General features: G+C 39.1%; 1 protein-coding gene across 5 annotated transcripts in view; it reads left to right on the top strand.

The window, feature by feature from the left end:
* The first annotated feature begins 9,797 nt into the window (after positions 1-9,797).
* The window catches only part of MAPK8 (mitogen-activated protein kinase 8), a 52,015-nt gene continuing 36,367 nt past the window's right edge, over positions 9,798-25,445 (top strand). For 4 of the 5 annotated variants that reach the window (XR_009959034.1, XR_009959033.1, XM_062580782.1 and 1 more), the window contains exon 1: positions 9,798-9,875. The gene's annotated coding sequence lies outside the window, so the exon portion shown is untranslated. Of the gene's footprint in view, positions 9,876-13,000; positions 13,088-25,445 lie in introns of those variants that run through there. The other variant, XM_062580783.1, reaches the window with a different exon arrangement.

The following is a 25,445-nucleotide window of genomic DNA, read 5'->3' as shown; positions in this document are numbered from 1 at the left end:
TTTACCTGGAAATAAAAACGTAATAACTGGATAGACAGCCAGATACAGGCTAATTACTTGGCTTAAGTACACTGTACTGTATTTAAATTCTAAAATACCTATGTATTTTAGCTGCATAGAAAGTTGGAAGAGTCTGAAAAGGGTACACTTTTTGAAAGATCCGGTTTTAAACTAATTTCAGTCATAAACTGATTTATTCACATGTATTCGATATACAGATTTTATACTCTGACTCACTGAACAACTGTTTCTATAATTTTGGAGAGAATATGTTGTGTTCTTTGTAACAGAGATATGAATCCTATGAAATAAGAAATCCAACTCTCTGAAATGTGGGGTAGAACTTTATGGTTTTATAATTTCACTGAACAATATTAAAAATGTATGTTCAAATAAAGTAGGCAGGAGGAGCCAAATCTGTAAACACTGGCAAGTCCATAAGGGAGTTGCCTCATCGCTGAAGCATGTGACTTTTCCTTAGAAAGATTATGCCATGGAGGTTATAACTATAATGATACGGTCTTCATTGTATAGTATCTTTACACCCTTTAATATCAATTCATTTATATTATTTCTGGTCTAGAAACATACACTTTAATCAGTAGGAGAATTAGCCAGACCTTTACAAAATATTCAGCGTTCTCCTTTCTGAAGAGAGCCGAATTTCATTGCTAGGAAACCATAAACTTCTTATAGATTAGATGTCTAAGCAAAGACCAACTTTTGAAAGTCTAATCTTTGAAAGAGGGAGGTGAACTCTGAAGTCTGAACTGTGTGGTTATGCACCTCTCTCTACTGAATTCTATGAGCTGAGTAATAAGGGTGGATGAGGTTTCATTACAAGATCTATGGACATTGTTTCTCAAAGACACAGTGCTGCCAAAATATTATTGTTGCCAAAGGAAAATGTGGAAAAATAAGCATCTTACAGCATCAGGCTTACAAGGCCAATTCTGAGTCCTTCACTTCAGTGGGATCCTACCTATGAATTGGAGATGAGAATATTAGGCTGTCTGCAGTCAGTCTGCAAATGGATATTCTTTCAATAGAAATATATAAAACATCTCACTGGATAACTCCATGGAGAAGAAAGTGGTCCTATGTTTGTTCTTGCTAAGCTTATACACCCTATCACATCCACTTTGGCTGAAGTCATATCCGAAGATTTCTGTCTGTTGAGGACTATTGCCATTCTTTTATTTTTTTCATGCATCTTTCATGAAAACTACATTCTACAAGAAAGCATAACTTACTGATGGCCTAGAATTGAATCTAGTGCTGTCAGTATTCAAATGCTTCAAAGATTAAAACTTCAGAGATGTACTGTGTGCCGCTGCAGTGCCAGAAATAGTAGGACGGTAGAATTCAAACAAGGTGATAGTATTTTTCTTTTATGCTTGTTAGTGTATGTCCTTTTTTCAGACATAATAATTCTCTGTTATGAGGCAGCCTGGTTCCATAGATAGGAACTGGGAATCAGGAGTCAAAGGATATGCTGATCCTGAAATTAGAAGGTATCAGTAGGTATCAACACATGTAGAAGGACCTGAGCAGGCTTTACTCTATTTCAGATGCCAAAGAACTGTCCCAATAGCCAGGATTTTAGCATATGCTATACAAACCTCCCAAAGACTATGCATAGCTTCTCAGTGCTGTACAGCTGACTGCTGCAGTCAGTGCTGCTGTGGTGTGCCTGTTGTTAATACAGAAAACAGGTACTCTAAAGCTAGTTTGTGAGTCCTGTTAGTATCACAGTTGTACCTTTCCTTGCAGCACAAAGATATCCAAAGGTTCTGAACTTGATTCTGCTGCTGACCAGCTCTATAATCTGGCAAAGTCTCAGTGCCTTCTTTCACCAGATCACCAAAGACAATGTGGTTTTCTCTTTTTAGTGAGGCACTTTGGATGTATATGATAAACTACCATTATTTGTATGCCTTTAGAATTTCCATCTAAAATTTTCTAAATCATTAATATTACAAGCCTATGCCAAAACTTCCACAAAATATTGCCTGCTTTTGTTTTAGAAACAGCAAGCTGTAGTACAGAGACTTGCTGAATGATAGATGAGAGAGTATAAAGCAAATAAATTAGGAAACCAAATTCCTAATCCAGTTTATTTAGTCCCAGGCTGTAATCACCAGAACATCATATCTTTCTTGGGTTTGGAATTCAGTTCTATTTTTAAGAAGTATTATTCAGTACAAATCTATGAATAAGAAACATTTAAAATAGTTTTTCCAGAATCATGCAAGCTATGTTATAAAAATGAAGACTTATCCTTGACATAAGAGCAGTAACAATTAGCCATTTCTAATTCAGCCATTTCTATTCCTTTCCTTTCAATAGAAACTAGAAAATAGTCTGAGTGTCTCTGAATTTTTATGAGTGAAAGTCTGTTATGGATGAAGGTTTCTAACTCCTAGAGAAGGCAGGAGGGACTGAGCACAGATGTTCTAGAGCACAGTCTGACTGAGCCTATGTTACTATTTTTAATACAAGCAAGAAAAGAAATGAGCTTGCATGTAAAAAAGAAAAAGGGTAAATATTAGATACTGCTGTATAAAACAAAGAAGATGAATTGTTTAATACTTATTTAATTTATAATGAGATTAAGAGAAATACATGATATAGAATAATAAGAGAAATACCTAATAACTTACCTGTACCAGTTGGACAGATGCTGCATCCAGATTAGTCCAAAATCTTCTATATTTTTCCTCAATATCCAATGCAGTTTAGAGCTTCATAGTTATAGAATTCACATAAGACATATTCAGGACTTGCTTTGACTTCTGTTTCTTGCTTTCCTATATGCTCTCTCTCTCTCTCTTCCCTTCTTTCTTTCTCTCTCTTTCTAGCGCTTTGTTTGTATCTCGTAACTAAGCAGTGTGTGGTCTGGCAAGTGGCTAAGCCAGCAAACAATAAAGTTCCTTCTCCTGCTTGCAAGCCCAGCCTGGCAGCTCCTGGTTTGGAGTTGAGGGCAACGTCATGGCTGCTGAAGCTATTTACACTCTTTTCATTTCTTTTCTTTTTTCCTTTTTTTTTTTTTTTTTTTTTTTTTTTTTTTGACAGTTCACCCACCTGGTAATAGAGTCTGCTTTTAGGAAGTGGCTCAGTGTAAGTCTGTGGGTCTGTGAACATGTAAGACCTCAATTGGATTACCTGACGCACACGGGAGTGTAAGGTCTAAAGCCCTGTAGACTGATGTCACTTTCAGCCCTTTGCCAACCCAGGGAGAAGGAACCCACCAAGCCCAGAGTGACCATCCAAGGAGGAGAGGCTGTCTTTTATGGTCAGCAAAACCCTTCAGACTCTACCAACAATGAGATGAGATTTTGATGTTCTGCCTAACAGGAAAAAACAACTAAGGTTAGACAGGCATTTCATTGGTTTGTTTTATAGTGCTCGATCTGAAAAAAAAAAAAAAAAAAGCTAATTATTGCAGAGTGTGGCTGTGGCTCTAGGAACAGAGCACAGGCAGCACTGGGGATGCTCCAACGCACATCTGAGTTGGGCATAAGAAAGTGAAAAAAACATTAGCAAAAATAAAAGAAAGTCCTATTTGACTTATTGAATAAGATCTTCACATTTATTTTTTCTTCATTCTTTCCAATGTTTTTTTCTGGCGTTGTATTTTATTCCTTCAGCCTTCAAAACTGTTGTTCTGTGATGTGAGCTTAATAGCAAACCCGCTGCCTTCAAAAGACCCAAATTCATTCTTTATTTCCAAGTCTTAAAAAAACAGAGGAAATTATCAAAATGTATATTGTGTATTGCCATGGCAAATATCTGTTTTTTAATATTATTGATATTCAGATAGAGCAAATAGCACCTTATTTTTAAAAACTCTCAAAAGTTTGATGATGCAATTGAATAAAAATACGGTAACACACAAAAGGCCAAAATCTACATCAACAAAATGTTCTGATCAGGCAACCATCTCTTTTGCTGTCCATATCTGTGGTAACCGTAAGTCAAGATTATTTTAACACCAGAAGCTGAAGTCATCTTTAATCCAGATCCTCATACTGTTTTGTGTGATACTATCAGCCATGTTTTTCTTGATGTCCTGTCCTTTCTTGGACTCTTAAGACTCTTTCCACTCCTGGTTCTTGTCTGTAAGGGCTCCTCTGGGGAGTATTTGGAGAATCCTTTACTTTCTCCCTCCAACTTTCTATAAGGATTCTACGAAACACCATCTGTTCACTCTGTTTTTTTTTTCTCTTTATATTTTGTCTCTGAGCAATGTAATTTGCAAATGTAATTTCAGCTACAATCTTTATGCAGATGCCACATAGCTATCTCCACTGTACATTTCTCTCTTCATGTGCAAATAAAAATCCTGTATTGTTTCTGTTTGCCTGTCTTCGTGAAACTAGTCATTTAAATTTAACATGGCCAAAAAAAGGACCTTACATTTTCCCCTTTCTCACTCCCTTCCCCTCTCTTAGTTACTGATTGATACCACTGTTATCTTAAGCCCATACCTTGTGATTCATCTTCAGCTTCATCTTCTCCTTAGGTCAACCCTTTCAGTGTTTCTGGATCTTGACATATGTTTCTGAATAAAATTTACCAACTGTGGCCTTCACTATCTAATTAGATAACAAAAATTATTCAGGCTTTCATCACCTTATATCTCAATCACTGCAAATCCTTGCCTGACACTGACAAATGCAATATTGCCTTATTCAGGATATTGCAGAAAAGATCCATTTTTCCAGTCCTCAGCCTTGGCACATCAGCCATCTATTTTTGTCCTTTCACTGTACCATTTTCTTTATAGCAGCAAAATAAATCTATTTTTTCTAAATTTAGTCTTGGTCCAGAGGTCATAAGTCTGATCTGAAAGGTAGTCTTCCAGGAATCCAGGCAGGAATAAAACTCAGTTAAGAAGTCTTGCATCTGAAATACTTCAAACAAAACATTTTAAAATCAACAAGCCAACATTTTCTGATAAATCTTAGCAACTCTGTTGTAGAGACTATTTGGTGACCCTTCTGGTGTTCACTGGGACTGACATCTTCATCTTTCAATTCTCAAACAAAACCTTTGCAATGTATCCAAATACCAACAGATCAGGAAAAAGCTATTGATAATGAAGTGAAACTGAGCATCCATTCACACTGGGACATATTCAGCCTGATCATCCAATACAATCATACTAACAAGAAAAGAGCAACAAAGGAATTTGTGCCTGTTCCTTCACCAGGTAGTGACTGCAGAAGAGATATAAAGTTATTTATAGTAGTGCATTTCTGACTACCAAATTTGATTTAAATAGATGAATGTATAATAGTGTTTCTGGAGTTAATAGAGTGACTTGTTGACTCATTTTGCTCAAAATAACGTGCTGTGTGAATATGCCCCCATTATGTCAGGTAGAAAGGTAGATTTGATTAACTAATCAAAGTACCTAAATAATTTATGCTCACTGCTTTGAGGGAAGACCCGATTATTCTTGTCATGAAAACCTGGACCAGAGTCTGACCTGATCTACGTTGCTGCAAATCTGTGGCTGTTCTATTGATATAAGCAACAGTTCCAAATTTATTGAAATCAAATTATGACTCATGTTGCCTTCTGTATTCTGAAAAACTTTTTTGAAAAGAGCCATTTTAGAAAATGATTCACATCATAGCTGTCTGAACCTCAGTGGTTCGGACTCATAAACTCAAAACAGACTGTCATAATGTGAAAGCTTCAGTTGAATTCATTCAGCTCCACCACTGAATCCTTTACTGTATGCAGATGCCATATGTATATGATTGTGGCAATGTTTATGTAACTGGACCACTATTTAAGAAGGTTAACAAGATGAAAGACTATTTATCTCAGTGAAGGAACTGCTGGATGGAGGCTTAGGATCTCCCTTATGTTCCCTGCAGCTTTCTGAGAATTGGCAAGGGTTAGAATCCAATTATTCTCTGACATTAATGCCTTTTCATCCCACAGAAGCTAAGTGTGGGAAGCTCTTAAAGTTTACATAAAGGTGAAGATTATTATTTACTTCTCAGCTGATGCTGGTTGAGACAGGCTGTCAAAACTGCAGCCACAGGTCAGAGATGACTTGCAATGCTTGTCTTAGTTTTATTTGTTTTTACTTCAGAGTCCCACGGAGTGGACCATAAACTGCTTGAACAATCAGAGCTAAATGGAGATCATTTGAGCCTTCTGAAGAATAAGGAAATCTCCCTTTTTGTTTCAAGTCTGCCCAGGTCATATAAACCTAACCACTTCTTCTGAGAGTAAAATTCTATGCATCATCCCTATATTCAGTATATGCACAAGTTAAAGACTTATTTCCATGTGATTTCTAAGCAGATTGGAATTGATCCAGTCATCTATATTTAGCCTAGCAAAGTAATATAGGAATGTATGCTTGTTCTAGTCTTTGCCACCAAGGGTATTTCACAGCAATGTCTTTTATGACACACCAGATCTGATCTGAGTAGCCCTGGTCTCCATGGTGAAGAAAAACAAACAGAAGAGGCCAAGGTGTAAGCAAGATGCAAAGGATCTATATGAGGAAGTGAATTTCAAATTAATAGAAAAACAAACATATCTATACAGCCTGTTTCCCTCTAAGAATTAATTCCTAAGTTTATCAAAATACATGACTGCAAGGGGATATGTTTGGGAGGTCCTGAAGACAGCAGAGTTCTTATGTGCCTCAGATGAGAATAACTGGTTTTCTTTAAGAACAATAATCGGCAAAGGCTGGGTCTGACTCCTAAGAGAATCCAAATCTTTAGCAAGTTCTACTGAATTGATGAGACCCAATTTAAAGTGATTATCTCCCTTTTTTAGTAGACTTTAAATTTTTTGGCTTCTTTCACTATTTTTGAGGTGTGATACGAGGCAATAAAACAAAACTGGACAAGTAGCTCATGTTCGTTCTACCTGATTGCTAATCCCATATGTAACTGAATGATGGGCAGTATTCCTGTAATACATCTGCCTAGGCATCTTCCTATAATACAAGAAGAGAGGGTGTGAAAAAAAGTAATTCATGAAATAAAGGAAAACTGGCAGTGTTTAATGACCAAATGCTCACAGACTGTAATGGAGTCACTCTCTAAGAACTGTGAGTTCAGTCCATGAGTCCAAGGAAAGAAAAACGAAACTTCTATAAAGGTTTCTGGAATAAGATAACAAAACTCCATGGGTATATCCTGTGTATAGAGTCATTAAAAATAGCCATTTAAACCTACAGTGATGCTAGTTATAGGCATATATAGAGATATAAGCATATGTAGAAGATAGAGATATAAGCATATCTCTATCTGAAATAGAGATCCTATATTTAGTCTGATCTTGACAACCACTACCTACATACATTCAGATATATTTGTATATATATCAGAGTAACAGTTTACTTATGGAGTGAAAATAATTTTTCTCTACCACAGCTGAAGCGATCAAAATATATCTTCATTTCAAAATCCTAAAATGGGTGTTCACATTTGGTCACAGAGTAGCATTGCACAATGTGGAGTCATGTGGAGACACCAAAACTAGCCCAAAGAAGTACAATTGCTCTCAAGGGGAAAGGCTGCTATTGCAATTGTCCTGCTTATTGTAGCTAGTGTAGTTTGCTTATTGCTAAGTCCTGGCATTGTGCAGTATAGGCATACCACACACGATTAAATATTTTCAAAATGCTTTGCTCAGTTCATAATAAAATACACAGTCAAAAGAGATAAAATTAGGTTTTCTACATTCCTTTACCTGCCATTTAGCTATGGTCTCCATATTTAATTGTTTTTCAAATCTATATTCAGAATTTACTATATTTTTCTTTTTTAAAAAAATTGTGATCATCATATGGAAGGTTAGATTCTACTAGCATTTAGATAGGATGTCAGATAATTGCTATTGACCAATTTTGTTTGAAATAATGTCATTTTCTAACTCTTTTCAGAGACAATCCAATACATTATCTGACATGGGAGACATGTTAGCATTTAAGAGTTGAAGTCAAAAAACTTCGACAAGAATTGGTGCACTTCTGATTAGCCTGGCTTTGTTTTAAATAAAAAGATATACTGAGCAAGTTCAGGGCAAAAAAACATTGAAAAAAACATTGTATGTTGGAGAGAACATAGCTGAAAGTTATGCTCAGATGAAAGTTAAAGCTTCAGAATACCCTGAGTTTTGAGTAAGTGTTATCTGAATGGTCATCTAATTTTGGTCACCTGCCAATGGTCCCAAGTAGCTGAAACCAGAAACAGAGTCTAGTGCAAAGGCTTTTTTAACTACGATGACCTTGTAATGACAAAGGACAGACAGCAGCTATAAATGTCCCTATGGGCTTGTTCTGAATGCCTGGAAATGCCCTTTGTTCTGGAATTATTCTTAGAAAGCCAAGTAGAGAGGCTTCATTGACAAGGGTACAGCATTAAGCAGCCACAGTGGAAAGGGAGATTAGGCATTTAAGTACATAATTAAATGAGAGACAGGAGTGTGATACAGATATAAATTAGAAGTATGTTTGGGGGATTTAGGAATTAAACTCGACAACTCAAAAGTTATACATACCTATAATCAATCTTTCCCTAGTGAAGAAACCAGAGCAACATTTAGCTATGACGTAGTTAGAACATAATACCAGAATCCAGCTCTGCATCTAGTGCAGTGAGTCTGCTCTCCAGTGTTGTCATTACATAAAGCCAGACTCCAGGAACTTTACCGAAATTCTGTGAAAGCCTTGCCTATGCAAAATTTCAACAGAGCAGTAGTATGAATAAAAAAAGTCCTTATTAATACCAATGTATAGAAATATGAGGCATTGTGGTACCATAAACACTGTCTCCTAATGATTAAACTACGCTTCTCTCTACTAGCAGTTCCCAGTCAGCTGAGTTGTACATGCTTGGCTGCCAATTTACCTGCTACACCTACTAATATAAATGGACTGTTAGTAGTCCTATGGCAGCTCAGAAAGACCTTTGCAGGCTCAGCAAAGAAGAGGTTAATAGCGTTAATGCCATTTCAGAGAACACATGGTTTGGTGACTAGACAGACAGAAATGTCACTTTTACTGAGCTGAAGTATACCTGCTGCATGAACACGGTCCCTGTGTTCGTGCTCATGGTCATAACCTGTTGCATGGTGCCCCATGGTGGCTGCTTTCCTTCTGTTGCATTTGCCAAAGACAGCAACTGCTCAATTGGTTTTGATTACTGTTAAAAAAAAAATCTTAATCCTACATCATGACCATTTGCTAATAGGCAGAATTAACAATAAAATGACATTTAGTAATTAGTGACTGTTTCTGGTTCCACTCAATGAGGGAATTCAGTTCCCTCCAACTAGTTATTTGACACTGATTTCATCCTGCTTAATTACACATAATTAAATAAAAAATCCAGCTGGTAAATTTTTTTTATTAGTTTCCTTTTGATCTACTTGGTTAATAAAATGAAACTTTTTAACACCTGCTATATTTATCTGCAATTAAAATGTGTGATTTTTGGTTCATTTTCTTTGTATACTTTTTTCAGACTGTAATATGTCAGTTAATTTGGCTTTTGGTTGTAATTAGTTTGTAGAAAATTTCCATTTCACTTTCTAGTGTGCAATGCAACTTTTGTATCGCAACCAATAGTAAAGATAAATCATTGAAGTAAAGATATTATCAAACTGTTTTGTTTATTTCACTTAACTATTTGTATTACTCCAGGAATTTTTGAAAATGTTATAAAGTCTAAGGGTTGTTTCTAGATACAATGTCCTTAACAAACAGTATTTATCAACTTGTTTTTCTAACAGGACATGAATGTTGATCCTGGCCATGACTTATCAAGCCTTAGCATGGAAAAACCGGGCCCCAGAGTCCCCGCAGTTCCTGTTGATCTTTTCTTCTTCAGGTAATTAGTGAGGTGAAGAGATGGTTATCGTTTATTAATTTCCGGAAGGCAGCTTTCAGTGCTGAAAGACAGTAGGTGCCTTTGCAATTTTGATACTTATATATATGTCTAAAACAAATAAATGATAGAATTACAGTGGCAGCATGTTTGCACAGGTGATTCAGCCTGAGATTAGTGAAATGTAATTTTTATCTTCCATTGAAAGTGACTTAAGAAATGTTAGAAAGTCCAAAAGTTAGAAAGTTCTTGCAAATATACATTTTAAAATAACTAAAAAAAAACTCCCCTTTTTCAGAGCATGCTATTCTTTACCTTCCTATCTATAAATGTTGGTGGCTTACAGTTACAACACATGCCTAGAATATCTTGTTTCTCTTCTCAGCTTGTCTAAGAATGATTGTAGGCATAATCAGATATTTTCTTATTTAAGAAGTGAACCACCCCGTGTCTCTTCACTATAGCCCCATTCAACTGAAGCATATTGAGTTACTTTGTGTATTATCCTAGTCCATTTTAGTGCAAAAATAAATCATCATTCTTTACTATGGAAGTTTTGTGGGCAAAAGTGACTACATTATATAGCCTTCAGCCTGTTATTTTATATTATAGTCTTGAACTTTTGATATTTGTATGTCAAAATTTGGGTCAGATAATCAGATCCACTGCCTTGACTCCAAAGATTTCAGTTTGAATTATGCTTGCTTTGCAGTTTATAAGCCTTATTGCATTAAAAGTGTTCACTACCAAGAATGTGGTAGTTACTAAGAACTTTCTGAAAATATTCAAAAAGGTCACAGCTACATTTTTTATATAATATCATGACCACTGAATTTCATGACCACCATCTTCTTGAATATCAGGTCAGGATGATCGAGAAAATGCATCTCAGTCAGGATAATCCAGAAAAGAGGCTCCACCCAGGCATACTCAGTATTTGCACATAGCCATTATGCTTGCAAGAAAATACTTCTGCAAAGCAGTTTTAAAAACTACACTATGGTGATGCTAAATAATACGTATTTTTTTAATTTAGGGACTTAGTTTTAAAAAATACATGATTCACACAAACAAGAAAATTCTGTCCTTATTTAGAGATGTGTATTTCAATGTCTTACAATTTTTGCATGGAATACAGGAACCTTACAGCCTATCTGTAATATCTTTAATCTTTTTAAATCAACATACTGGTAAATAGTAGATTTACGATATTGAATCCTACTTTCCTTTTATTGTCTTCCTTTGTAAAATCCTTAAATATTTAGGAGTCTGTGGAACATATAATATTAAAATATATATTGCTACTTCATCATGCTTTGCAACAACACTAATTTGCTCTTTTTGTGTAATTTCTGCATCATTATTGTCTGCTGCTTATCAGCTCTGTATACAAGCTAACAATAGATGCTGATGGCACACATGGCTTTGAGTGCTGGTTTTAAAAAACTCCCTTATAAATATATCTCTGTTACAGTGTCAATTTTGTAATCTATAAAATCTCAGTGAGAATTTGAATGTCCAGTGAAAAACATATGTGACAAACCTACAGCCTAAGCAAAACATCATTTTGTATTTGCAAATATCAGTGCAGTGTTACCTCTAATAGCACGGTTAGGAACAACAACTCCCTTCAAAAGATTAAGATAGGTGATCCTTAATGCCCTAAAGGCAGATATCTGTGCTGCAAAGAACTGTGCTGATCATGGTATCACCCCCTTGTATCTGGCAGCAGATACGCAGCGTGGAGGTTGCCACCAGAGAGGTCTGCTTGCCAGCAGAAGGAAGCACGCAACTGTGCCATGATCTGCTTTAGGCAAAATCAGCAGGGCTAGTCTCATCTGTCGATGAAGATAGATATGACCTACCTAGATTATTTTTTTTTTGCTTGCAATGAATTTCAGGGATTCATATAGACTTTTCTGCCAGCTAACCCAGGCCTTTGGCACAAATAAATATGGAAGGGAATGCAACATCTAACTGTATTCTCACGTACTTCTACTCCCCCCCCCGAAAAAAAGAAAAAGCCTGAAAGCAAAAAAAAAAATTAATGCAACTCCAGGGCTGCCCCCTGGAAATTATCAGAGGTGAAGGGGGAGAAACTTGATTTCCTCTGTCTTGGAAAGACACTTCTGAGCCTGGTGGGATGCAGAGACGTCTCCCTCCTGGGATGGAGTCTAAGCAGTAGCTCAGACCTGTTATCTGTCTGCAGATACACCCTACATCTGTCTGCGGGGGTCTGTAATAGCACCTCTTCTAAGATATGGATTGAAAATGTGCTTGCCTAAAATAAAGAGAATTTTAAGGATGTAAGTGCAGAGACCTCACTAAAACAGGCATATGAGTAGTATGTTAACAGCTTTGTGGAAGTGAAGCTCTTAACACCAAGAGTGGGCAAAGCTGTAATACTCTGAAGCACCACCTCTGTGGTGTAAAAATCTAAGCTTGTTACAGCCGTGCAGCAGGATAAAAGCTGTTAGCAGCAACAACCTCATGTAATCCTGGCATCTTCAAAAAATGGGACACTCAAATGTTGAACGAATCAGTTGAATGCAGAATATCCATTTTTCTTGTGCCATAACTGAAAGATTTTATTTAAGTACTGTTTAAAAGGCCCTGTACGTCCCGCGTCGCGCGAGTACGCACAGGCTTGCGTCACGCGCCTCGACATGGCTTCAAGGTGCTCGGAGGCCTCCTGTCTCTAAGCAGTGACAGTCCCAGAAACAAAACCAAAAAACAACAGGCAAGCAACGGTACGCCAAAGGAAATACTGGAAAACCAAAGAGCGACAGCTCGCGTCAGGTGCCGGGAGCCAAAGACCTCCGTGCCAAAGCGCCTGGGAGCGCTGGAGATGGTGATGCCAGAGCGCTGCGCCTGGCTGCAGGCGGTAGGGAGCTGAAAAGCACCGTTTTTTATGGCAGTCCCGGGGGGCAGCGAGGCCTAACGGGGGCAGGGGCTGCCGCGGCAGGACGGGCGCGGAGGGGCCCGGCCGAGGCCGGCGCTGGGGGACGGGCCGGGGAGGGCACAGCCTGGGCGCCGCAGGCCGCGGGGCGCGGAGCGGGGCCGGCGGGCGGGGCCGGCGGCGGCGGGCGGGGCCGGCGGCGGGGGCGGGCAGCCGCAGCCGCAGCCGCGCCGGGCGGGCGGAGCGCGGTGCGTGCGCGCGGCCCGTGCCCGGCTCATTACTCAGCGGCGGAGGCAGGCGGCGGCGGCGGGAGGCGGTGAGCGCGGCGGTGGCGGCGGGGGGCTGCGGCCCGCGGCGCGACGCGGCCCGGCCCGGCCCGGCCCGGCCCGTGCTGAGGCGGCGGCGGGCGGGAGAGCGGGGCCGCGCCGCTTTGTTTACGTTTCGGAGCGGGGCCGCGGCCGGGGCGGCGCTCGGCCCGTGGCGGCCCCGCCGCTGCCGCTGCGCGGGGGCGGCCAGGACCGCGCCCCGCCATGTCAGCCCGCGCCGGGGGCCGCGGCCGGCGGCAGCGGGATGGCGGCGGGGCGGGGGGCGGCTCTTTGTTGGCCGCCGGGAGCGGCCGGGGCTCGGCGCGGCGCCGCGGCGGCCTGCGGGGCCCCGCGACCTTGGCGCGGCCGGCGCCGCTGCCCCCGCCGCGGCCGGCTGATGTCGCGTTCGCGGGGAGCGGCGCGCCGGCAGACTTCGTCCCGGGTGCCCGGTGTCGCGGGCGGCCCTGGGCTTCGCTGCGGAAGCCCCTTTCCTTAGGCGCTTCGCTGTGGAGCGGCGCGGTCAGCCCGGCCTGATCCGAGCGTGACCGATACGCTGCAGGCGCGGGTCCCGCTTGGTCTCGCCCCCCGGTTACAGCAGCAGGCGCGGGCGTGCGGTGCGCTTTTGAATTCTGGTGCTGCGCAGAACAGGCTTGCTGGAGTCTTGCAAACCGTCTGGAAAACCTTCCTGCTTTGGCCTGTCTGATGATGTAAACGTGAAGGGTGTCACACTTGTTTGTGGAAGAGAAGTATTAATTGCCCTGGGGCATGTGCGTGTAGAGTTTTGCAAGCTTACATTACAGCTCCGTTTTATTTACGGGCATTCAGTAGTGAGGGGCTCTCAATTTACGTGAGCGCTAGCCTTGCTTTTAGAGGTGCAGACAAATGTAGGCCTGGGAACCAGCAGTATTTGAAATGGACCTTCTTACCTGTGTATTTGCAGGTGTATCAGTTTAACCTAGAAATGGTAGGCTGTGGCCTGTTCAGCTGCAACCTGAAGAGACACTGGGCCAACCCTAGTTAAAGTCTCCTTGTCAAAAGTGAGTTCTCTGAGTTACTTGAGCTTCCCCTGGGTATGGTGAAGGGGGGCTCCTAGTTCTTTTAGTAATACCTAAGAAATGTATGTTGTATTTCAGATAGTCCCATGTTGGAGCTCAGTCTATGGGGGCAGCCATCTTGTCTCTTTTCCACTTGATTTCAAATGTGCAGCACAGGCTAGTTAGGTCGCAGTGCTGTGGTGTGTCCCATGGCAGTTCCCTTCTTTGTTGTAGTTCCTATTTTAGGCTTGCTCTCTTCCCCCTTCCCTAAGTGATGGGGATGTCTGGTAGGTTTCCCAGAAATGCCCAGTGCTGGGTTCTGCAGAACCTCTGCTGCCAGGGCAGGAATGAGACAAATTTGAAGTCAACCATTGGGTACTAACAGATCTCAGGACAGATAGGGAAAAAGTATGATAGGAGAAGGGAAGGGAAACATCTACTGAAGAAAACTGATCTGGAGTCATAGAGGATGCCCAAAGCCTGCTGCACAAAGCTCTTGGTCATAACTGACAAAGGAATTTTAACCGTCTCTTCCAGTGCAGAAGTACCCAAGCTTTTTAGCCTCAGTGTCTCCTCTAATCATAGGAAGTGTCTGGGGATTACCATATACTGCACAGGGACTTCTTGGTCAGAAACATTAAAAAGATAATCTAATATGGTCCTGAGTCCTGCTGGTTAGGAGTATTTTTTGTAGGAAGAAGCTGAATTGTCTTCTCTGTGTGTGTTGTTTTCTTGGTGATTTTTGTTGTGTTTTAACCTCAGATACTTCTATTTAGTGAACTACGCCTTTGCTGGCTTTGTAGGAGTGCAGGTGTAGCGTCCTTTGGGAATCCTTTTAGGTAAAACTGCTGTATCCAACAGCCAACTGTTACACAAATATTAGTGGATAAATTGCCCTGGGGCATGTGCGCGTAGAGTTTTGCAAGCTTACATTACAGCTCTGTTTTATTTACGGGCATTGAGTAGTGAGGGACGCTCGATTTACGTGAGCGCTAGCCTTGCTTTTAGAGGTGCAGACAAACGTAGGCCTGAGAGCCTGCAATACAGATGTTTTGGAGTCATAACAGTGGAATATATTTTCAGCCCATTGCTTACCTGAAATGATTAGATGTGGTTGTTGCTTGTTCTAATTCTTAAACCATGAATTAATGGGATGGTATTTGATATTGTAATACTATGTGCTTATTTGTTCACTGTTTGCTTTTTTTTTTTCTTCTTCCCCCTGTCTTCCCCAACTACCCAGATTGTGTGAGTGGTTGTTGTTTAAAGATGCATAAAAAAGTACATGCTCAGGTCTTCATTTCTGAGGATTAATCCAGTATTCTGGACTAATACAACTAGTACAAATACCCTTCTTGAGAATCTGCTGAAAAGTATGGTATGCTGTTTCTTAAACTTTCTTTTTTCTTTTTTCCCATGAAAAAAGCTGCATGTGTATAATGTTCATTGCTGTATCATTTTTGCAAATTAGGCTAAACTGTTCTTGCTCATAGCTGTATTTTTAATAAGAGATAATAATTTATTGCATACATGTTTCTATTTTTTTAAAAAAATTTAATTCTTAACCTAAAATCTGCAGAAATAAACTTCTCTGTTTATGTCATGGAAAGATCTCTTGGTTTTTGAGAGCTCCTTAAAAATCCAATTGAAACTACTTACACTGTTTGCATGCTGTGGAATTCCTACGAGTTTGGACATGGATTTGGCAAAATGATTTTTACTTTGCCAAACTAAGAATCTGAACATCTACTTTTGGATCTTTTTACCAATGCACCTTTTTAAATGGAGTTGGAGATTCCTCTTCAGACTTGAAAAATGCCGTTTCTGGTTATCATCATGAAAATATGAGCTATGGTTAAACAGGTATTGCTCTATTACATAGTGTATTTGTATGACAGTATAGAAATATCACTTTTACTTGCATATATTCTTTTTAACAGTGACTTCACTGGAAGATAATCAGATAACTGATAAAGTTTTTGAGTTTTCAAAGCAGTCGTAGTCCAGTTTATATTTCTATAACATCATACCATAGTTTCCTGTTCAGGGACTACCTTGCTTGAGCAATCTTCCTGCTGTTCCTTCTTGCCAGGTCCTGTGTGGCAAAACCAATCGGGGAACTAACTGATCCAACTGAAAAATCTTTCTCTTGCATTATTTTTCAGCCTGATTAAATTTCTTTTGTGTGTGAACAAATATATATTTGCTCAATGTTGGGAATCAGGAGATTGCTTAGGTAGGGATTGATATCAAAGATGTGCATGTGAAACTGCAGGTTAAGTAGTGGTTGCTGGAAGGCTGGAGAAATGCAAGTGGGAAAACCTCTTTTGTATGGAGAGGTTCTTATTTAAAGATCTGTTTATAGACTGTGTCTTCTCTAAAAGCGTTCCAGACAAGGTGTGCTTGATTTGCTGTGGAGACAAAATGAACTGGAGCTGAGTATCTGCTTGGTAGTGAATCTTGATCTAGAGCAGTTCTGAATCAGTAACTTGCCCCTGGATGGACATCCTTTTCCAGATCTACCCATATTAGTCATTTCAAAGGATATGCTTTGTATCAGTAAGTGCCCTTAAGTTAGACGATATGAAAATTTGTGAACTGAAGCAGAGCAGTGAGGCATAAGATGCGTCCTTGTAGTGCTGATAACTATTTTTGGCTCTTTTTTTTTCATTTTTTAATACTGCTTTTGTGAAGCAGTGCTTTCCTAGTGTGGCTGTGCTTACCTTAGTGTTTATGTAATTCAGTCTTGAATCTTAATGTTATGATTTCAGTGGTTCATATATATCTTACTATAAGACTGTATTCTACATGTAGGATTACAAATAGCAGTTTGTCTTTTATGGTACTTGAAAAATCGATAGGACAGCAACTATCTGTAAGATATTTCTGTTGGTAGAGACAACTTTCCATTCACTCTTCAAAATTTTTCTAAATTCAGCTTATTATACCTCAGTAATAGGTTAATTTTTAGATCCAGACATTGAAATATCCTTCCTCTCTCTTTCTTTTTCTTCCCCCCAACTATATCTTTGCAAAATATGGGACTCCAGGTGTAGGCCATTGATCAGTTTCCCAAGATGTTTGTATTTTTCAAGTATTGAATGGAATTTTATTAGTACCATTTATCGGTAAAAGTTTGCAGCTTTCTTGCTGAATGATGATGGATTATTTTTAAGAAATATAGTATCTTAGAAGAATTTGATATTGTCAAGAAATTCGGGACTTCTCTTACTGATTGGTAGAAGCACATTTCCAATAGTTTGATTTGAATTTAATGGAAAGCAAGTAGTAATGACTGTAGTTATGTATGATTATATCCTTAAATTAGGGAATTATTACTTGAAATTGAAGACTTTAGTCACTTAAAACCAAATCCAAGCCAATAATAGGAATGCTTTTGTCTTGCAGTAGGTTCATTGTTTCAATTAGAATTGCTAGGTTCTTTTAAAATGTGTCTTACGTTTTCTTTTGATGTGTGCATTCAGTAAACACACCAAGTATGTGGTTATCAAGTTTCCTTCTGTGGAGTGGAAATCTTTTGCAAAGATTTTTCCCTCCTGTGTAGTTTAAAGGATGCTCCAGTTTACCATTTATTTCCAGAACAGCCATCAATGAATAGCAGTTTACTTCTGCTATAGCTTTTCCAAAACCTGCGAGCAAGAACTCCACCGCAGGAAGAGGTTGGCGTTGACAGCATCAAACTGTGAGAAAGAGATCTGTTACTAATATCGAATCAGATCAAAGTGGAGAACTGCCCAGCCAACTATGTTTGTACAGTACTGGTACCTCATGTTCTTGGTTTTGTAAAATATTTTGTAATTTTTTTAAGGTCTACACTTTTCTTTGTGTGATGAGAAGATAATCTTGGTGTACCAAACTCTATAGTTTGTAATTGGGAGCAATGCATTCCTTCTTAACTTAAGAGACTGTCTGTATTTTTTCCCCTTCTGTTGTCCTTGAGAAGTGATTAAAAACCTAATACGTTCAATTCTGTTTCAGTCCAGATTAATTGCCTGTAAGCTAATGCTAAAATAAACCTCATATTTTTTGCCCGTATTGTCACTTTTACTGTTGGATAAATGGTGCTTAATATGTGAACAGACGGGATGCTTATTAATCTTTCTCAGTTGGATGTTGGCTAATACTTTAATGGTGCCTGGCAAAAGGTATAACTTTAAATAACTTAATGGTCATTTGTGTTGCAAACAAAGCAAATACAATACTTCTATTAGTGTACTTTCAAATAAACAAGATGGAAAAATATTAATCAACTGTGCTGCTGGAAAGCATATTCACAACAATTGTGGATTATAAGTTTTCGTTTATTTTTAAATACCAAACAGATTATTTAATTACTTTAAAATTATACAAAACTTGTTTTACTACAGAGCTTAAAAACATGCAAGAAAAACAATACCAAATATTTACAATACCCAATACCAGTAATCTTTACCCAATATTTACTCTTTTATAATAATAATAAAAAAAATGAAGCGTGGCTAAAATGCATATTCCCGTCACTGTAGCCTATGTTGATTCATTCTTAAACACTTACCCTGTATTTCAGTCTTCAAACAAAACCTGAAATGTCTTCCATCTGGTTTTTCTGCGCGGTGCAAAGATTAAAAGCAAACATTAAGTCTCATATTTCTTAGTGTGGTCTCGAAGCTGTGGAGATGTCCAGCGTTGTGTGTGTGGGCGATCTATCATTAGATGCACAGGATGAAAATGATCCTTTTGCTGTCAAGGCGCTTCCTGCAGGGCGCAGCTGACTGGGGAGGAGCCGCAGGAGCGGACGTGGGGCTGCTGGTGGGCAACCAGCCGAGCGGGAGTCAGCGTTGTGCCTCTGCTGCGCTGAAGGCCGAGCACATCCTGGGCTGCCTTAGAAAGAGTCAGGCCTGCGGGTTCAGGGCAGCAGCTGTTCCCATCTGTGGGGCAGCTGTGCGGCTCCAGCTGCAGTGGGGTCTAGCAGACCACACGTACGCACTCCTCTCTGCCGGAGAGGAGAGTCCACACCCCAGCTGCTGAGGGGGCTGGAGGAACCGCAGAGGGGACCGGCTTTGCAGCCTAGGGAGGAGAAAGCTAAGGGGGACTCTAATTGCTAACTTTAACCACCTTTAACAGGGACGATTCCTCTGAGGTGCATAGTAGAGATAAAAGTCAATAGCCACGAGCCATATTAAGGGAAATTCTGGTTGGATAGTAAACAAGAAAAATTCCCCTGTGGGAGTAGGAACATACCAGATCAGGGGCCCAGAGAGTTCATGGAATCTGTGTCCTTGGAGACTTTCAAGTGGACAAGGCCCTGAGCAATCTGATATTAAATATAAACTTGAAGCTTCACCTGTTCTGAGCAGGTAGATTGTGTCCAGAGGTTGCTTTTGAGCCAGGTTATGATTTTACTGTTTGGGGCTTTTTGAAAATAAAATTTAAAGTATTTCAGGAAAGCTGGCAAAACAGAGGTACTGTGAGGTAGATAAACTTGGCTGTCTGTGATTGCATCAGGAACTATGAAATAAAAAAAAAAAAAAAAGCCATGAGACATGATAAGCATCCTCTTTCAAATTTGCTAGAGGCAGTATTGGCATTTTTCTGCCTTGCATTCAGCTTTCCAGCTGACTAGACCAGACAGTATTTGCACGCTAGGATAAAGGACAAAAGAAGGTTATGGTACCTATCACGTGTTCACTGTGATGAACATAAAAACTGAGCTCTAAGGGAACTGCCTGAAGTAACAGGCTGGGGGTAACCAGATGAAGTTTGTCCAGGTCTCCTGCTCTGCAGCAGAGGAGCACGTTGGCAGCAGTGGCTGCTGCGAGGCTTTGAACGTGTGCTGGCTGGATGAAGGTTTCATACGCTTAGCCGCAGGTAGGGTTACCCCAGGAAATGGCATCGTGGAGCAAATCAGTCCTAATAGCCAGTGGATCATGACAGCAGATCATGAGTGCAGAGGGGGGTTGGCAAGTCTATAAATCCTCTAGTGCCGTTGTCCCTTCTGCTTGTGCTGCCTGGAGAAGACTCCACATCCTACAGATCTGTTTACCAGTTAATTCTTATGCATTTGACCACTGAGTAAAGCTAATCTGAGATTTTAGGACAAGAAGGTGAGCAATTGCAATTTAGAGTGGTGGTTTTGTGTGTGAAAGCAGCAGTCATGAGGTTTGAATCAGTAGGTAGTTAAATGTATAAATACAACTACTGCTGTATGACTGTAAGGTAGAGTCCTTTAGGAAATCCAGTGTTGGGATGGCATATCATTTTAAGCCCTGGTTGTATTATTTAATAACTCTAGTGCCTTAGTTTACATCAGAGCATAGTTAACAGTTGTTATGTTTACTTGTAGGCTGTCAGGCTTAAAAATATACACATTGTTTTTAGCACTAATCATAGTCTTATATTTTACTACAGAAACAGCAAAAAAGTGAATGCCTTGATTGACACTCTCATCAGCGTAAATTAGGTCATAACCGCTAATTGTGCAAGCATTTTGGAAGGTGAGAAATACGACTGACTAACCACATTCAGCACTGGAAGGGTAGTAACTCAATATCCTTAAAAAGCTTTATTAGAAGTGTACGAGCTACGTTTATGTGCTATTTATTGCCTGAAAAATGGCATATTCAGATAACATAAGGTGACAGATCATTCTGTTTCATAGTGGTTCTTTTGATGAACAATATTTGTTATTTCAGACCTTCCAACAGTGAATGACGTGGGTGTGCAAGGGCTACTGCAATGCAGAGCTCGTTGTTAAACAATAGTAGTGCTTTTTGTTTTTAAATTTAAGGGTGACAAGATTCTTGTGCCACTTACATGCCTAGGTGTGGGGAAGAAAAGGTTGGCTGAGTTTCTGAGAGTCTTACGCTGGATGTACAAAGGTTTCACAAATGTTAATATGCAGTATTCCAGTGATGATGTAAACTAAGGCAGAACTAGGTCTGACTGGAGTTCCTTTATTCTCTCCCTCTTACTCAAAATCTTTCTATTTTTCTCAGATGTTTTCTTATCACAACTCTTAGTGTGCATAGTTACTAGCACCAGCATACTATGCATAGCAGTGTTTCTAAGGTCTTTTGTTCTTGTTTCAAGAATAAGAATTCTCAAACTTCTCCTAGGAGTTTTCTCGTAGGAGTTTTTTTTTGATAGAGCAGGCTATCGGACACTTCTGAAGTCTAATGGGAAAAAGAGGGACTGGACAACAGAATGGACTTTATTGCCATTAGCAGTGAATTCCCTAGATTGATACGGTATCTTATAAACTACCTACAGAGCAAAGCCTTTATTTTGAAATGTAACCAACCTACTAACCAACCAGCTAACCCCCACCCAGTAAATTATTGTGCAAAGTACTGTACTACATTACAGAAGGTGTCTGGGAAGGAGTTGTCAGTGCTGAGGTTGTAATATGTTTTGAAGTTTTTTTGTTCCATTGTAAAGCTCTTATTTGGCATTAAATGCTTCAGTTAATACTTTAGACAGGATGTTGTAGCACATTAATCTGCTTGTATTTAAAAGATAAATGCATGAATTAGTGAAATTAGCATTCATAACTGGATACTAAGCTTTTGTAACTGGGATTTCAAGTTAAAATGTTTTAAGATTTTTTCTTTTTGTTGGAACTATTGATTTGGTTCTTCATAAATGTAATTTCAAAAAAAATCTAAAAGCTTTTTTTTTCCTGGTTGTTATACTAGGAATTAGTTGTTATACTATCTCCATTTCCTGTAGTACTTTTCTGTAGTTATTGTCCTCTTTATTATTGCTACTTAATGAGTGTTGTAGGTCACTGGGTATTTTTTGTTTATCTGTGTCCTTTAAAAGGATCAGATAACCTTTAGATCTGCTGAAATATTTAGCTGCTATGTATTTCAACTTCCACTGTAAGAGGCAGCTTAAAAATCAAGCCTTCTACCACCATAGTAATTCTGAAATGGGATTTTACTTCTAGACTGGTTTAGGTTGCTGATGACTTTCCTGTTTAAACTGTGTTCCTGCTTTGCCAGTAGTCAATGGATAGGCAGAGGACTGGCATACTGAGGCAATCTTTTGTCACTTTTGTGGTATGGCTAAAAGTAATGGTCACTTAAGTAATTGGTTGAAAGAGAAGAGTAGCAAGATCAGTGGTTTCTTCTCTGGTCGTGATTTTCAAGTTAGATTACTGCTGAGCTTATTCAAATACCAGAATATGCTGAATGGGCCATGAGATACAATTCTGCATGAAAGGGAAGTATATAAACCAATATGGAATAACAGTCCTGTGAACACAGTAATTCCAATCATTTGGCAGGAATACAGCATAAGTGTGAAGTCTTGCTTCCCTGCATTTTCACTTATTTTAGATTTTAACAACATGGTAAAAAATGTCAGTGACAAAGAATTAATTGCCGTAAAACTGGGGGTAACCTATAGAAAGCAGGATTATATTTTTAACAGTCAGCAGTAAGATTTCTCCTTTGTAGTTTAGTTTGGTGTTTATGTATTTTACTTCTTTCTAAAAATGTTTAACTTGTTTTTTTTCCCTTGTCTACTGTCCTTTTGTGTATACTTTTATTTGAAAAAGGATTAAAGAATTGGAAAAGCCTTGCCTCATTATTTCTGAAAAAGAGAGTTTTGCTAAGAATAGTCTTTTAATCTGTTGTCATAACAGCTTCTTTGCCAAACTATAGAATTACACAAGCTTTCTTTGGTGGAGCCATTCTGATTTATGATTTATGTGGCAAAACTGACCTGCAAGAGAGTTGTCTAAGTGTTATTTTGTATGTTGTGATAATAGGATTCATGGTGGAACCATCTGTGGTGGGTCCTCATCTGATGTTACACTGAAGCAACTATAGAGCTACACTTCTACAAAATGTGGAACAGCAGAGTGTTGGCTGATAATGTATTTGGAGATATGGCACAGTTCATTTTGATAACACCTGTTCCAGAAAAATAACACTTGTTATTTTTTTTATGATTAAAGTCATTTAATTAATGGCTCATTAATGGTTCAGAATTTTGTTCAAAAACAAACAAACAAACAAAAAAAACAAGCCACACATTTGGGAGGAAACGTAAGGTGTGAATCTTTCGAGTTACAAATGCCAGTTTACATGCTGTTTAATACTGTGTATTGCAGGCTATATGCCTTTTGGGTCACGTAGTAGTGACATGTGAATCTAAAACCTATTTTAAACAGGGAGATATTTATCTTAAAAAATCTCTGCTGATGTGTCTTTAAAAATGGTTTCTAATAAAGAAAATAATCTGTGGTGTATGCCGTTACAAATGCATCATTTCACTGTGCAACCTGTAGTGCAGATTTCATTGCAGTAAACCTCTATCACGACCCAAAGCACAAAATTCCAGAGAACTTAACTGCAAAATGCTAGTTTTATAGTGCCATTGTAATCAACTAAATCAGAAGTGATTTATAAGTCAGTGATGATATGTATGTTGAATGAGTGTTATTGGCATAGATAAGGGCTTTGCAGAGGGAGGTTACACTAGCATTCCCAAGCAGCTGTGTTTGCTTACTGGTCATGTTACAGGAACTGACTTGAGTATGAGAAGTGCTGGAAGGTTATATGGGTTGTCAGAAATCTTACTTGTCATTGATTTGGGAATCCATGACTGATTTAAATATTAGTAAAATCGACTGTGAGCCTCAAAATTTGGGTAAATCTCAAATTAAGTAACTCCTAGTCCTGTTCCCAGGATGTTTTAAATGCTTGTCTTAGTGGCTCTCTCTACAGGTTCTTGGTGTTCATTTAAAAAAGTACATATACCAGAAATCAGGAAATCTGGATAGTACCAAGTGCTTAATATCACAGGTGATCAAAACGTCTGAGATTTCATCCCCCCTGCCACATACCAGATGACTTCTATGCTTTGTTGGAGGAAAGGGAGATGAGAGAAGGGATGGCAGATAAACAGGCAGAAATTTTCACATCTCTTCATGTAGCTGATACTGTGCATTAATTTACACTTCTTGTTTCCTTCTGACTGCTGGAAAACTGTGTAGCTGTTAGGCATACTGGATGGTTAATTTCTTTTGTTAAGATTTCACCTCTGTTTTCCAGAATGAATATTTAGTACTTTGTTTTCAATTGCAATGTTTCTAAAAGCCAGGTCGTTAAATAGGAATTGCATGACATTTTAGGATACGGGTCTCTGACCAAAGCAGCTGTCCTCATTTTATTGGGTATATTTTCATGAATAATCTGATTTCTAGACAGTGATTTCTAGACAGTTTGAGTTATCTTGTCAATCTTCTGTTTTCTGATTATTTTTGTTTTTATTTTATATGCCTTCCCACATTATAGAGTTAGATTCCCTGGTGTCCGTAACATCTATTATAGCTAATTGCCATGGAAATAGAAATAGGGCCAAAACTAACAGCCTATGTATAGTTTTTGTCTGTGGCCAGCTGCTCTAAGGACTACCATGAAAAGGAGATAAAATTGGCTGAAAGTGCCCTGGGTCAGTCATCTGATTTTTTTTTTTTTTTTTTTTTTTAGGTTCAGGGAGTATGTATAGGAGAGCTAGAAACTTGTAGGCCCGTGCATCTTTTCTTGTGCTTTGTAGTGATCTCTTTTATCATCTCACATTAACAAATAGTACCTTATCTCTTCATGAATGCCTCTATGTTAGTATTTCTTTTAACAAAAGCGCCGTACCTCGTAGATTGTTATTATGTGACAACCTTTTGGAATGTAGAGAAAAACTGAAAGGCAAATTGGGAAGGTGAATTGCCCCAAACCCTCGCAATCAGAGCTTTAAGGACAGAAAAGTGTCTGTTTTGTAATGGCAGTCACTGCAAAACTTAGGTGTCATTTATGAATCTGTTTATTTTTTGCTTCTGTGATTTCTTGCTTTTGCAAGGTATTTGGTGTCTCTGTGGATCTGACTGTAAAGAATTCAGTTCTCAACTGAATTTGGTCAGGTATTAAGGAAAACAAATAAATTTGCTTTAGAAGCAAAGGAAATTATATTGATTGTCTTATTTTAGATATTTTGAAAGAGATATTTCACAGTATGAGAATTCTCTTTAGAAATGTGAGTAGCAGTTTACTATTGATTTTTAAAAAGAGCGTACTCAAATACTGCGGATGCAGATTCAGCAGTTGAGGTTTGTGCTGCTGACTCCCATCCAGTAGTACCATTTTTTTAAAAACCATTTTATAAAACGCTGCTATTTGACACTTTGTTTGCATAAATGTGTGCTTTGTGCTTCTGAGGAAAATGTGATGTGAAGTGGCCATGTCGGCCTTGCCTGTGCACCATGGGGAGCGGGATGTGAAATCGCTGCTGGAGCTTCGGTGGTCGCTCTCTGCCAGCTGGCCAAACCGTGTTA

Source organism: Rhea pennata, chromosome 7, assembly GCF_028389875.1.
Source record: "Rhea pennata isolate bPtePen1 chromosome 7, bPtePen1.pri, whole genome shotgun sequence".
NCBI lineage: Eukaryota > Metazoa > Chordata > Aves > Rheiformes > Rheidae > Rhea > Rhea pennata.
Note: the sequence above shows the minus strand (reverse complement) of the source record. Positions and strands in the feature narration are given on the sequence as shown.